Genomic DNA, 15,000 nt, shown 5'->3' on the forward strand with positions numbered 1-15,000 from the left:
AGTCACTATTGGCTCTTTTCAAAATGCACAAAAGCAGTAAATCACTTATTTAGAGCACGTTTATTTTTATATGTCATATATATATATATATATATATATATGACATATATATATATATATATAGTACAGCAATAATGATTACCCAATATTGTACTCCATAATAAAGATGTCCCATGTGACCCTCTTTTGTGTCCTCACACCAGGCCAAAATATGAAAATGGAGACATAAAATGTGCAAATGACACATCTGAGGTAATTATGAAATCTTTGGCTGCAGACTGACCATTCAATGAGGACTCAGTGTGATGAGGTGAATGTCAATAGGTTGGTTTAATTGAGAATGTTACGGCCAGTTAAGGCCTGTCTGTCTGGTGTCAGCTTTCGCACGTACACACACACACACACACACACACACACACACACACACACACACACACACACACACACACACACACACACACACACACACACACACACACACACACACACACACACACACACACACACACACACACACACACTTGGACATGCCACTCTTCGTTCTGCTTAATCATATAAATTGTGCCCAGCTCTGGATGAGGAGCGCTGCCTACATTAAGCACCTCTGCTCTTGGCCAGTGATGATATTAAGATTCCCTTGTTGCGCAGCGATTAAATCTCTTTTTGAACATAAACCAAGCTCCGGGTGTAATTGCCTTGTCATTCAGAAGATATGTCATCTAGGAACAACTGCAGTGTCTTAATTTTAGGCAATTATTTAATCAATGATCCGGGGGGGGTGGGGGGGGGTTATGGGGAGGGCCTGGTGGTGGACGTGGGGGGGAGGTGGTAGGGGGTGAGATACTGCTCTTGGGTCTGAGAAACCTCAACCTCGGTTGGTTGGACCGAGGTTGTTAAGAATCTGATATGCTCTCTCTTATTCTGATTCTTCAAGTACTATGCAGAGGAATGAACACTTTAGTTTTGTAGCAGAATGACGGTGTGATAGTGTTTGGCAGGTTAATGCCATTATGATGAGACTATGCTAGTGTTTTGGATTTGGTGGGGGTTGGTGTTTTACATAGAGCATTACATACAGCTTCCACTGGCACATGGCTGAGACATGCTCACTCTCACCCCCCCCCCCCCCCCCCCCCCCCGAAATATCAGTCCCTATAGTGTCTCAAGGCAGATACACGTACTGTGTTAAAGATTCGCTCATGACAGTCTAATTAAATAAGCACATTTCCGCCTCCTCAGTGGAGCAGGGGGATGTGTGAAAGGGGATTGACAGCAGTGAGAGAATCAGAAGTTAAATACAAAAAACAACCTGTCCAAGTATTCCCGTGTCCTCCCCAGTGTTCCTCTACCTCCACACCTCGTCAATAAGACATGATGACATGGCACACAAACACACACTCACTCACACACTCACTCACACACACACACACACACACACACACACACACACACACACACACACACACACACACAGCCCTCTTCCTGACTACACCTTGACTAATACTGATAGTGTCCCAACCCCCCCCCTTCCCCACCACCACCACCACCACCACCCCCCACCCCTCCCCAACGGCCTAGAGCTGCCAGATGAGTAGTGAATTAATTTGTGCGAGGCAGCCTCCAACATTAGGAAGGTGTGTTGAAAGGTGTCTGCTCATGTTTCAAATTAAACGCGCTGCTGGTCAGCATTAGCACCCCAGCACCCACCCACCCGTCACAGGCAGGCAGCAGCAGCCGCTCGCCTCCCCTAGCCTCGCCTCGCTACCACACTTAGGGGGCTGGGGAGAGAGGGAGCCCATACGCCGTTCACACTGGAATAATTAAACATGTCAGGAAGAATTAATTTCCTCATTTTTCAAAAGGATACACAGAAATTACCATGTTATTATATGACAGGGTCCCAGGGAGGATTGGATTAAATTTGATTTCTAGCGCAGCCCACACAACAAATTAAAGTCATAAATAAAATGGAAAGAAGCGGGGCACGGAGCATATGTTTATGGCAATGAGTGAAGCCAGGGGACCAGAGACAACTATCTTCATTTCATTTTATTTAAATCAGGCCGACACCGTGTGTCTGAATGACAGCACTTGCTAATGGGCCCAGATTAGAGGCTCCTTGATATTAGCACAGAGACCCAGCCACTTAGTGGGGGGAGTAACACAGGCTAACTGGGTCTATACAGGAAAGACCAGCTGAGCTAGTGACACTTCTTAGTACAGACATTACCACAGGCTTAGAGACAGAGCACCAAACCAGGCAGGGCTGAGCTGGCCAACACCCCAGGACAAACTAGGCAACTACACTACTATGCTTACATTCATGTTGACATCAATTAATCAGCACAGTTATTTCAGAGAATGGCAGCTGATTTTCTCAGAAAGACCCACATGGGTAAAGCTCTCCCACAAACATACTGATGCTCTCAACCTTAATTCCCATCTTAAAACTATAGTTGAAGTGATGTAATTAAGTTAGAGTAATGATATTATACTTTGTCCCGGTCAATCATCCCCTATTCGTTCTGGCGTCGAGATTTAAATGTATGTTCACTACAATGAGCGTAATGTGTCTACTTACGAGAGACACACATGACAAGGAGGAGAAACTCTAACATTAGTATGATCACTTCATGAAAAGAACAAATGCTCAGACTATCCATTTTAGCGTTTCTTTTTAACTGCGTTGACATAGATACATTAGCAAAAGTACAGTCAGTGTAGTAGCACCTTTTACATCAAGCAAAAAAGAAGAAACATTTTCACCATTACCGTGGGAGGAATGTGGCTCACTTTCAAGTACCCACTCCACCAGCAAAATTTCATTTGGGTAATCTCTCCTGCAAGTCAAATCTGCCCAAATGCATTTCAGTGGAATACATTTTGTGAATGGAATCCAAAGTTTGATTCTATAGTTCTTTGGTTCTATCCAGGCTGGAACACACTGAGGCTCGAGACCACCGTCTCACAATGTGTTGAACATCCAACATGCAACTAGACACCAGCTATATGGATATTTCCCTGGGTTTGCTATGCAAATATGGCTTGTAACATGTTATATTGTTGGTCAAAATAATCCAACCATACAGTCCTGTCATCTCCATTACTAAGAAGACTACAGTGATGCAGGCTGTAAAAAATCATGTTGCTGGTGTTTTCACAGATCCTCCATCCAAAACAGACTAACAGGGGGAGGGGGGGGCCTCCTGGGAAACTGAGGAGGCTGGAGGCCCTCTCCCAGGCCTTTGATTAGCCTTGTTAGCGTACTATAATCAACCACATGACTGGTGGAAAGAAAGACTTCAAAAAAAATTGGAAAATGGCCATCATTACCGCCCTACACTCCCTTGGGCACCACAAACTTTAATTTTTATTTGCAAATCAATTAACTAACTACTCTCGACGCTACAGGGATTTCACACTTCGGGGTCGGAACGCATTATCAGCAGGAGACGATTCATGGCGATTTGGGAGAAAAGTTCATGGTTGAAATCATTAATTCATTTTAGCTGACTTTTAGTTATGCATTACTTTCCACAGCTGGGGAAGAGAGGAGATTAATGGCGTGTTCTTGGGTCCTACACTCTGTCATATATAGCTAATACTGTAGGTGAAACTTCTCCTCTGTCCTACAAGGGCTCTCTACCTTGAGAGGAAGGAAAGCAGCCAAGTCTATATTAGGTTTTATTCTCCAGAGAATCAAATAAAGCACATCAAGCCATCAGAAAAAGCCATATATCTAATAAAGCTCAGAGGAGGGCATAACCCCAATAGAGGCGGCATGTTGCTGGGATGTTAGGTCTTAGAGGGGTGAGGGAAAGATGGAGGAGATCACCAGGCATAGGCCTATTCAAACGGGTTAGGCAGAGGGGACCAAACCTGACTACGAGAACGCTTTTATCAATGTGCTACAAGGTATAGGGAGTATGGCAACCAAATGTGACAAGAAATTAATAATCATATTTTTCAAGCACATTTGTGTACATTCCTGTCAAGTAATGAAATCTTCAACAATTAATTTTCAAAACTCACTCAGGGCTCCTCGGGAGCAATTGAGAGCACGGCTGATGAAATTAAAATGAGGACTTTGTCAAGCGGCCTCCGTTTAGCTCCGCCATGGGCCATAATCACTGCAGGGTCAGCGGATTGAATGGAAAAGCCCATTTGATAAATAATAGATGAGAAAATAACCATCCAAAGGTTATTCATTTTCATTAAGTGCTGTTTATTTAATTTCTCCGAAAATGCCTCCCATCAGATCCCCCCCTTGAGGGGTATCAGGACTGGGCTGAGCAGGGCGCAGAATGCCCGCTGCTGATTAGATGAATGGCACGCACTGACAAAGATTGTATTCCGCCTATTCAGATGCCTCCACGCATCCTCAGGTGTTTCCAAATGGGTTCACACAAGAGTGATTAAACGTGTCCTGCAAACAAGCCACACGCCGACAAAATTACTCACCGCCTCGTTTTATGATTAATTAAACATGCAGATTCAAGTTGCAAAGGATTTAGATTAATGAGTGTGTGAGGCCTGGCTGATAGAAGTGCACAGGGGAGAGGAGCGGTCGTTGGAACATCACATGCAGCCATTCTAAAACGAATAAGACAGGGAGACGCGGTGAGTGTTGGCCACTAGGGGCCCGGTGCGGTGCAGTCTATGCTAACACACACTGACAGCTCTTAAATAACACTGCAAGGCAAACACACTAACTTTACACCACACGTCCATTAGTTGGTTCTCAAGTGGGAGCAAATAATGTTCTAATGTATTCAGTGACATCCATGTATGGCTGGTACAATCTGTGAGGAATGCTTCAATACAACATTGAATAAAAAATAAGATAAGTCTACAAGACGTGTATCTTTTGCCCATAAGGCATCTGAATCGTCAGCTTGGAAGTGCAAATCTCAGGCGGTTGAACCATAGGCTATTCACCACCAAGGTCCTCGCGAGTAGGAGCATCCCCAGGGAGCAGGTGGAGGTGAGCATTCTATCTGAGGTCCTTGCTCTACTCTCTACACTGAAGGCTTTTCTAAGGGGGTGGTTGTATAGTACCAAGGTCTTTACCCAAAACACACACACACACACACACACACACACACACACACACACACACACACACACACACACACACACACACATACACATATTCTTTAAAGCATTTTGCTCATTTTGAGCATTTTCTGTTTCTAGTAAAACAAACATACACTAACATGCACATATGTACACACTAGCACTAAACTAGTGTGCAACAAGGCATACTCTGTTACTCAACCGGTTGGACCCACGCCAGCCAGAACATAGGACTAATGTTTACTGTTCTTAGCCAGAAGCTGTTTCACTTGTTTTGCTTTCAGTTTGACAATTACTGTTTTATTCCCAAAATAGAGGTAACCTGTAACTTATTAATAATATATTGGTTCCCATAAAGGAGTGCTAACACCTTTCTATCACAGTAGCTAATAAGGTACTTGACTCATAATATTCATCTATTTCAGAAAATACCTTAGCTGTGAACCAGTGAATACAAAAATATAACAAATATTTTAAAATGATGTATTCTCTATAAGCTATGGCATTGTTAACTAATCAAACAGCATAACCATGTAAGGACACTATCTAAACAATCTTAGACTTTAGAGTACTGTGAATAATTGTAACATTCTTCAAATAGGTTAAGTAGTAATAGCAAGTTTATTTCTAAAACAAGAAAGAGCTACAGGATGTGGCCTGACCGACTGAGAGGCCTAGTAGACAAAGGTAGTAATCACTGCTAAGGCTTTGTTATTCCACCATTCTCTCAGTTCAGTCCCCCACTCCCAACACACACACCACCAGGGAGAACGGACTTAACAACACCAACACACACCACAAACCAAAAAATAATAATGTTTCAGAGGAGTCCATTTGGTTTAGAGGGGTGCATTGATCTGCATAGAAAGACCGTGTTTGACACAAATTGGCAGGGATCAAGCAATGGTATTAGTAAGTGGCTGTGAACTTTGAGTTGGGATAGACTTTTATCACTGCAGAGGATGATTATGCAGGACCAACAAGACCTCCTAACATAGATTAATATAATTCTGTCCTGCCTCGCATGAAACCATTTCCATCTGACATTTGAAAAAAGATTAATATTAACTCAACTTTCTCGGCTTTATTTGCTCGACATTACCTAAAGAAACATTTTCCAGATACAATCTTTATTACTAGAGCAGGTGGAGAGAAGTCCCATTAAAGGCATATTGTAATACTGTAGTAATACTGGGCAGCCGTACTGTACTGTATGTATACAGGCTGTTTTCTGAGGCGCTGCCTGGGCTCCTTGAAAAGGACTCTTTTTTTAAGGCTGTGAATGCTCTTATTGAGCCAACAGGCAGACATAAACTAGCAATAACCCAGCATAAAGAATAGAATCAGAAAACTCTATATGTGCCACGACGGAGGTAGACATAGAAACTGCAGAAAAAAAGAAATAACAATTCAGACTGTTTTCTAAGGGACCTTAAAGGTATGAGTAGACTGGGTGATGATTCAGTCTCAAGCCTGCAACCTCTACAAAGTCACAGCTGACATGGCCTTGACCAACCTAGACAATGTGCATGTCACACTTGCATAAGGCATTTTGTGTGGTTCAACCTCAAGTACTGTATGGTACAGCAACAAGAAAAGCTACTGTATAACATTTCTGCCAATGCAAGAACATAGGTGAAAACATACTATATCCACATACATGTATTGTGTTCAGAACTGTTGGTATAATAGAGAAAACCACTCTCATATTGGGTTAGGATTAACACTGGTGAATGAATGGATGACTTTCTTACTGTGCACTTCTATGGATGGAAAACTCAGTGAATATTGACAGCTGTGGCTGTATAACCTCATAATGTACAGTAGAGAGAAACAAGGCAAATGGTACTTACACAAACAGAAAGACTAAATCCCCAGCACCCAGCGATCACTTGTTAGTTGATTTTGAACTCATGAAAAAGACCTGAAATGAGATAAGAACAGAAGAAGCAGAAAAAAAACATCAGTTGGTCTTTGTTCATCTTTTCTTTTCCTATTGACTGTCTAACTGTAACAGTCAAACACTGTACTCCTCTCCAGCATTCAATACAAAACATCATGTGAATGTGAAATTCAGTACGGTCATTAAAATAGCTTTATTTACCCATATTACTGTAAAACAAACATGGAGAGGAAAAAGAGAGAGAAAGAGAGAAAGAGAGAGAAGAGGGGGATGAGGAGAGGGTGGCTGCTGGCTCTTGGTCAGAGACTCTACAGCTGAAGTAAAACAGCCCTCCAGTCCTCCTGCCCCCCCCCCCCCCCCCCCCCACCACCATCTCCTAGACAATGTTTAGAATCCACTTCTTTGATACCTCATCAATCTGTCTCTTCGCTAGTACATCCAACTAATAAATGGCTCTCATATAAAGCGCTGCTAATGATTTATTTAGCGACGTGCTCGGCTAGTTACGGCACGTCTCTTGATGTCCAACGAACCCAGAGAAAGGGAGAGCTCAGTGAGGGGAAATACAAACAAGCAGGAGACTCTCCAATATGGACACACCAGCTCTTGCCATTATCTAAGCCATGGTTCAACATAAATATTTCCACCTCGACCAAGTGAAAAAAAAACAAATAAATATGAAAATAGGGAGTCACAACCAAATTAAAAACCGAGAGAAAGTGGAGAGAAAAATGGTACAGTGCTGAAACACCACAAAGCTCCTTGATGTTCATTTCCACACATTATGTTGTTTTTCCCAACAAGCTGGGATCTCATTAACAGCTGATTTATACAATTACCCTGCTTCGCCACCGCCAATTAAACAAGGACAGAGGTTTTTAAGGTCACAGTTAATTGATCTGCCAGTAATTTGTGCCACTGTACCTCGGTCTCCCGCGGCAAGATGAAAAATGCCACCAAACAGCAGGACTGAATAAATAATACACCAACAAGCTCGGCAGTGGTGTCAAAGTACAGAGAAAAGATCTTAGTATGAGAGGACATAGGGTTAATAGAATAATCCAGGGAGAGGTGATAGTCACGAATGGATCTGAATGTGGCAGCCTTGAGACTGAAGGTGACAATGGGAGAGAGCGGGCATCCAGACTGACCCTGGGTGAACGGAAAGCTGTTGTCATCTTAATAGCACCTTTGAGATGACAGTCTGCTCCAGCCTCTCAAAGGAGCCAGCCAGCAGTCTGCCAGTGTCCACACATTGTTTCACCTCTCTGTACTATGGGCCTGCTGCTGCTGAGTGTGTGCAAGACACACACACACACACACACACACACGGACTGAAAGATCCATACACACTCACACACAAACACACACACACACACACACAGACACACACACTGACACACACGGACAGAGAGACACACACTACCAGTGCTATCCACACAATCAGAGGCCACTGCACTGAGCGAAGACATAAAGAGGGTGGTAATTCAATAAACGAGTGTTTCTTTGTGAAACATATAACATCTGACTAATTCCTGTTGTGCCTTAATAAATGAGAGCTATTTTAATTGCAGGGGGTAGAAATTAACGAGCATTTGAATTTATAATGTGATGCTAATTGAGAACAATGAGGAAAGCAACCAGCAAATGAAAATGAAAATGGGTCATTTTAAATTCACGGCTTATTTAAACTAATCATTTGTCTGAAGAAAAAAAAACATTATGATTATAAATAATAAGAGAAACCAGAGTGATATTACAAATAATTCAACAAATGTTGTCAAGCCCCTAGTGTAATAAAAGTAGGGCTGACAGACTATTGTAGCTGAATGCAGCAGCTCTTTTCCAGCTGTGAAGGAAGCCTACAGGCTGGTAGAAATAACACAGAGAGGAGAACCTTCCTTTCCTTAATTAGGAGATCATGGATTCATTAAACAGTATTCCAATCAACTCCAAATTCACTTTATTAGTTTCCACCACACTTTTATTACCAAATTATTGTCCACAATTACCACATAGCCTTTTAAATGGTTTTTGTTCTTTTCTTTATTTTTATTTGTCTGGCGCAGTGGGTGCTGACAAGAAAATTGGGTAGTCAAGCGATGCCTCCGTTCAAACACAACTCGTCATACGCAACTGATCTCTATCAAACAATATGTTAACACATATACACTGTCGGAACAGTGGAGGAGCTATTAGGCACAGAGACAATTCCCATTAAAACCACAGGTGAGCAGTCAGGGGGTTGCCACACATTACAGACAGCTTTTACAGGGGAATCAACAGCATGTCCTACACTAAAGAAGTAGGGGATTGATCTCTCTCTCACACACACACACACACACACACACACACACACACACACACACACACACACACACCCATGCTTCAGAAGGACTCTCTAGACCCCCACCACACCACAGCCTTGCATCAGAGACTAATGAGTGAAACCAGGCCTCTGGGGGTCCCAGCCCCAAAACACATTCTCATCTGTCATGTTAGGAATGGTTAGTCAATCTACACCATAATACAAAAACCTCATTTTCCTTTATCCATATGTTCCACATTGAACATACTGTATGTATGCCTCCTGGAACCGCCATTGGGGCTGAAATCCTTTCACATGTGAGTGAAAGCTGTTCTACAGTCGTGGCCAGAGGAGAGGCATCTGAGACTCCCTCTCAAATCAAATGAACCTTCAAATTCCAGGCATGTGTTCATGGACAGTAGGGGGGTACGGCGTGATTTGATTAGCCCAGTCGCATAACGGAGCGTTGTCTCTCTGACCATCATATGACGGTGGCTCTGAATCAACGGACAACCTTCACAACAACAGTGTACAGTTGCCCTGATGAGAGCTCTGGGCTGGGAGTATAGGAACCGTTTATGCTAGTTCAATAGACAAGGAAGGAGAAGGAAAGCAAAACTGTTCTTCATGGACATCATCACCCTCATGTAGATATAGAAAAAATGAAGAATAGCATATGTTGATGGCGAGACTGCCATTGACAGCTGGAATGGAGTGTGTGTGTGTGTGTGTGTGTGTGTGTGTGTGTGTGTGTGTGTGTGTGTGTGTGTGTGTGTGTGTGTGTGTGCATGTTTGCGTGTGCACATGTTTGCTTGCGTGTTTTAGTATGTATAGGGCAAGCCATTCCCTGCACAACTCCTCTTTGGGCTTTCTCCAGATCTGCAACATGTTATATATCCCAGATGCACTATATTTCAGCCCTCACTCTTTCTAGTCCAAACATGTTCAAGTAGGGATTTTGCCGAGGTAGTTATTTTGACAATGGAGCCAATCTTTCCCATCAGCAGGCTGGTCCCCAGCACCTGGCTCAGGCCTGGTTATCTCTGCACAGGCAGCAGTGGCCCAGGCAGGGCCGGGGACTATGGGGAGGTGTGTGTGTGTGTGTGTGTGTGTGTGTCTGTGTGTGTTAAGGCAATGAGGTGGGCCCATAATAGCAGCGCAAGTTGTGCAGCAGAGGGCCATTTGGGAAATCGTGTGTGTGTGTGTGTGTGTGTGTGTGTGTGTGTGTGTGTGTGTGTGTGTGTGTGTGTGTGTGTGTGTGTGTGTGTGTCTGTGTGTGTGTGTGTGTGTGTGTGTGTGTGTGTGTGTGTTTGCCGTTTCAGGGCAAATAATAAAAGCCTGACGTTCAGGTGAGCAGGGCAGCAGGGCAGCAATCACCTGGGGGTTTGGCACTGCCAAGGTGGCGCAGTGGGGGTCACCCAGGGGTACAAGGGAAGAGCATTTGAGAAGGCACAGCCGGCTGATGGCCCTGTGATAACCTGATAAATAGAGAGCTATAAATTCCCTCTGGCACTGTGCACTGGGCACAGGCACGCACACAAAAATGAGCTGTGCTCCTGTGTCACAAAGACAAGCTTTATTTCCAGCCAAAAAAAATCCACCATATCATTGAGTTATTTGGTGCTGGAAACGGTCCAATCACAGCCAGACACACAGCTGCTCCAGCACACTGTTACCTGTCACGGCCTCTCTGTTCTATGGATCTCCCTCTCTCTCTCTCTCTCTCTCTCTCTCTCTCTCTCTCTCTCTCTCTCTCTCTCTCTCTGAACATGACAGAAGTTAAAGACGGAGCCACTCCGCCACAGGCCGCCTGTCACAATAACACACTAGACCTGCCTCAACCACTTACACAACGTCTATCACTGTCAAGGCTCATGCCAGGGAATGCTTCACATTAAAACATCTTTATTGAGAAGGGCTGAAACAGTGACAGGGTTCTTAATGACGTATTTCTAGTGTTTCACCATCACATTGGCAGAGGGGAGTAAGAGGATCACATTTGAGGATGCAACATTGTGCCTGGTGTGTGTTGAGACAGACCGACTGACTGCTCCGTGGACATATACTGTACTGTGCTTTCATGTGCTGCTCAGCAAGAATGCATTACAAGTGATTTAGTCTGCCTCAAATGACAAGAATAAAGGTAATTTGCCAGGGAAGGAAGAGGGATGACCAGCCACAACAATGTTCTAGTCCACCGCAGGAAGTATTCAGGTCCCCTGTGTTCACTAACAGTCCGGCGTGCAGCCTGTCAATTCTCTCTGACGCATATAATATACATCACTCAAACACAAGAGCAGTATAAACCTTTTGACTGTTGATTTGTCTCCTATTCTATGCTTGTGAGATGTTTTCCCCCACAGTTGTAGAAGGCATTTCCTTCTTTCTTCCTTCTCCAAGAGAAGAGGGGGGGGGGGGGGGGGGTTTCTTCTCTTTTTTTCTATGCTCCTATTGAGTGGGGGTTGTGAAAACAGGGCTGGTTTTCTCGCAGGTAATGTGTTTATTTTCCAGGAGCCATCTTCTAGTTTACTGAGTGCTGGCGTTTTCTCCCCTCTTATCGCCTGGCCCTCGTGGGGCACTTTAGCCCCTCAAATCCTGTTCACCACATACTGGTTTTAGAATCTGTGAAATGAGTGCCGGAGAAGCGTGGCCACAATGTCTGCCTGTGTCGCCTACCGGACTCAAATGGGCTTGGTTCTTTTTTGTCCAGGGAGATGCATAAATGGAAGTTTTTAACACCTCAAAGAAGGCTGGGGCCTTTGTGTGGCCACGCTAGAGAGGCCTGTCAGTCTCCTGAGGAGGCAAACATGCTGAGTGCTGCAGGACAAAGAGCCAGAGGCAGCAGAATCAGCAGGGGCATCACTACCGCTATGGGCACCCGCGTGCACGCGTGCCCATGCACACGCACGCACACACACACACACACACACACTCACACACACACACACACACACACACACACACACACACCCCTAACACATTGTCATCATATCAGAACCTGTCAAATACTGAAAACAACTGACACACTACCGTCAAAGCATGTCAAAAACACACCGTTTTCAAATAAAATAATAAATGCAAAACCTGTTCACACACTATCAAATAGAAAGATAACTATGTAACACACAGCTTGTCAGAAACACATTTACACACGCACACACACACACACACACACACACATATACTGTTTATACAAACAGAACCAAATACAGGAATCAACACCGATATATTCACAAAAGATCAACAAATCAACAAAAGCATTTAAGAAAACAGCTCAATCACACAAAATACAGTAACGACATACAGTTGCATTCACAGTCCAACAACCTACACATTAGAAATAAAAGAATAAAGCCAGCACAACACAACAAAATAACAACAAACAGACCTACTATTGATTTCAAACCCCTCTGTTTGAAAATAATTTCCTCATTTCCATGCCAATTTCCCTTATTGTAATTCTCTTTTTATTTGCAAGTACAAACCAGCCGCCGAACCTTGACAATCAGAGTCTTTATGCTTTTTAGATGCCTACAATAAGCATTTAAATGCAAATATATCTCCCTAGTCACACAAAGGAGTTGCAACTTCTGTCAGTAGCAACATAATCAACCTGCAATTGTCTCCTGACTCGAAGCGGCTCTCCGTGACACGGTCTAAGCTTCACGCGAGCATCTGTATTCAAATGACTTTGCTGTTTCAGGCGCAGCTCAATGTGGATATTTTCCAACAGTAATGTGCTGAAAGTCAATCACATGGTGAATTACACCAGAAAGGAAACAATTGATCCATAAATGATCAGGTTACAACAAGGCACCATCGGTGACCACAAATTATTTGTCATTCCCTTGTTCAAAAAAGAGCAGGCGACAGTCTAAGTGTATGCCGGTTGCCATTTCCACAAACAACACTTACAGAAGAGCCAGGTCACATAGCAAGGTTCTGTGTAACAACAGTGTTTTATCCATACAGTCTTACAGCAGTGTTCACCCTGAACCCATCTCAAAGCACATCAGGAAGAAAGGCACAGTGTTTTCTGAGGTATTGTCTAATGACAATAATTATTAAATGCAATAATTATTTTCATCTGTACCTCCCATACATAGAGACACATCTAAACTTTCAGGTTTTTCTTTCTTTGTGCCAGAAGAAATGAACAAATCCTGTTTTGTTAAGGACAGGTTAAGGACAGGTCCATCCTTAATGTATCTCCGAGACTCACTAGAACATTCTCAAGAAGAAGAATGAAGAGGACTACAACAATGAACGTGTGAGTGACTGGCGCTGCCGTAAAGCGTGGTCGGGGTGTAAATCTGTCTGTGATTGGTGCATATGCTCTGTACTGGCTCCTCTGGCCCCTGTACAGCCATTTCAACAATTAACATTATAACCTCTGGTTTTGTTTTTATTTACAGTCACAGGGATCATTCATCTTCTTTGAGACCCACAATTAATAGTGGCATTTGCAAATGCAAATGAGTCCATTTGGGAGGAAGGAAAATGATCGGTTTGAGAATATTTCTGCGTTCTTAATCTTCTAAAGAGGGAAATGATTTAAAGGGAGGACACAAATCTCGGGTGACATGGCAGGAGTTGCTAAGGCACTCTCCCCTCTCTCTACCCTCTAGCTCCTCTCTTCCCTCTCTCCTCTCTCCCTCCTCTCTCTCCCCTCTTTTTCTCCTCTCTCCCATCTCTCTCTCTCTCTCTCTCTCTCTCTCTCTCTCACAGGGGTGGGGGTACCAAGGGTAAACAACTACAAGCTATGATCAGGGGGATCTAGCTCTCTAGGTCTCCTCCTCTCCCCAGCTCAGCTTCTCCCCTCAAAGGAAACCAACGTACGTACATAGTGTTTCAGTCACTGACCACTGCTGTAATTGAGTTTAACACTCTTTTTCTGGACCTAAAAAAAATAACCTTTTAAATTAGGGGGTCAAATTACCTCTCCAGTCAGGCAATAAATAAGTCAGACAAGGTAAGGGGCTCCTGCCAGCATATTTTAGTGCCAAATTCAATTAGAGGAAAAACAGGAGATGTGTGGTTCTTGACTTAGCTACTGGATGCACTTCCATTCCCATGATGCTGCTCTTGTACAAAGGCCATCAGAGCATCCCTGTCAGAGAAACCACATCCCACTGGACAGAAGATGAGGTCAGAAACACTGGCCATCCTTGCGGTAATTGAGGCTTTGAGAAATGATACACAGTCAAATGGTTCAGCCAGAGAGCGAGCACGCTCAGATTTTTGTGTGTGCTCGCAATACACCGATTCAGATAATTGATTTATTGATTTTACTCAGTAAAATAATAATTGCAAATACCAAACCTAATATTGTACGAATCAGAATCTTTAAAACTGGATGAAATAAATGATGAGATACAATTTTGGTAAGAATGAAATAACGGCAAAACAAATAGCGAGTCATAATAAAGAGCCGTTTTCAGACTGTTCTTTGTATGTGCTCAGATATAAAGTATGTATTTTTTTCCCATTATATAAGTATGTCCTTTTGGCCCATTGTGCATTGATTCCAGCACAAGAAAAGGAAATGGGCATGAAGTAAGCCTGTAGTCTGGGCTGAAAGCACAGAAGGTGGCCGGACAATGTATAGAACAAGAGAGAGAGAGAGAGAGAGAGAAAGAGAGAGAGAGAGAGAGAGAGAGAAGCACACACCGTTGTACACCCACCCTGGCTACAATGTGGCCTTTGTGACATA

The 15,000-nt window shown here is 43.5% G+C and overlaps 1 protein-coding gene across 6 annotated transcripts in view; it reads right to left on the minus strand.

Annotated features, from left to right (window-relative positions):
- The window catches only part of sox6 (SRY-box transcription factor 6), a 154,114-nt gene that overhangs the window by 124,012 nt on the left and 15,102 nt on the right, over positions 1-15,000 (minus strand). For 5 of the 6 annotated variants that reach the window (XM_083697318.1, XM_083697321.1, XM_083697317.1 and 2 more), the window contains exon 3: positions 6,930-7,000. The exons of the other annotated variant lie outside the window; for it this stretch is intronic. The gene's annotated coding sequence lies outside the window, so the exon portion shown is untranslated. The remainder of the gene's footprint in view (positions 1-6,929; positions 7,001-15,000) is intronic. 6 annotated transcript variants of the gene reach the window in all.

The sequence above is a fragment of the Argentina silus genome (assembly GCF_951799395.1).
Source record: "Argentina silus genome assembly, chromosome: 2".
Classification (NCBI taxonomy): domain Eukaryota; kingdom Metazoa; phylum Chordata; class Actinopteri; order Argentiniformes; family Argentinidae; genus Argentina; species Argentina silus.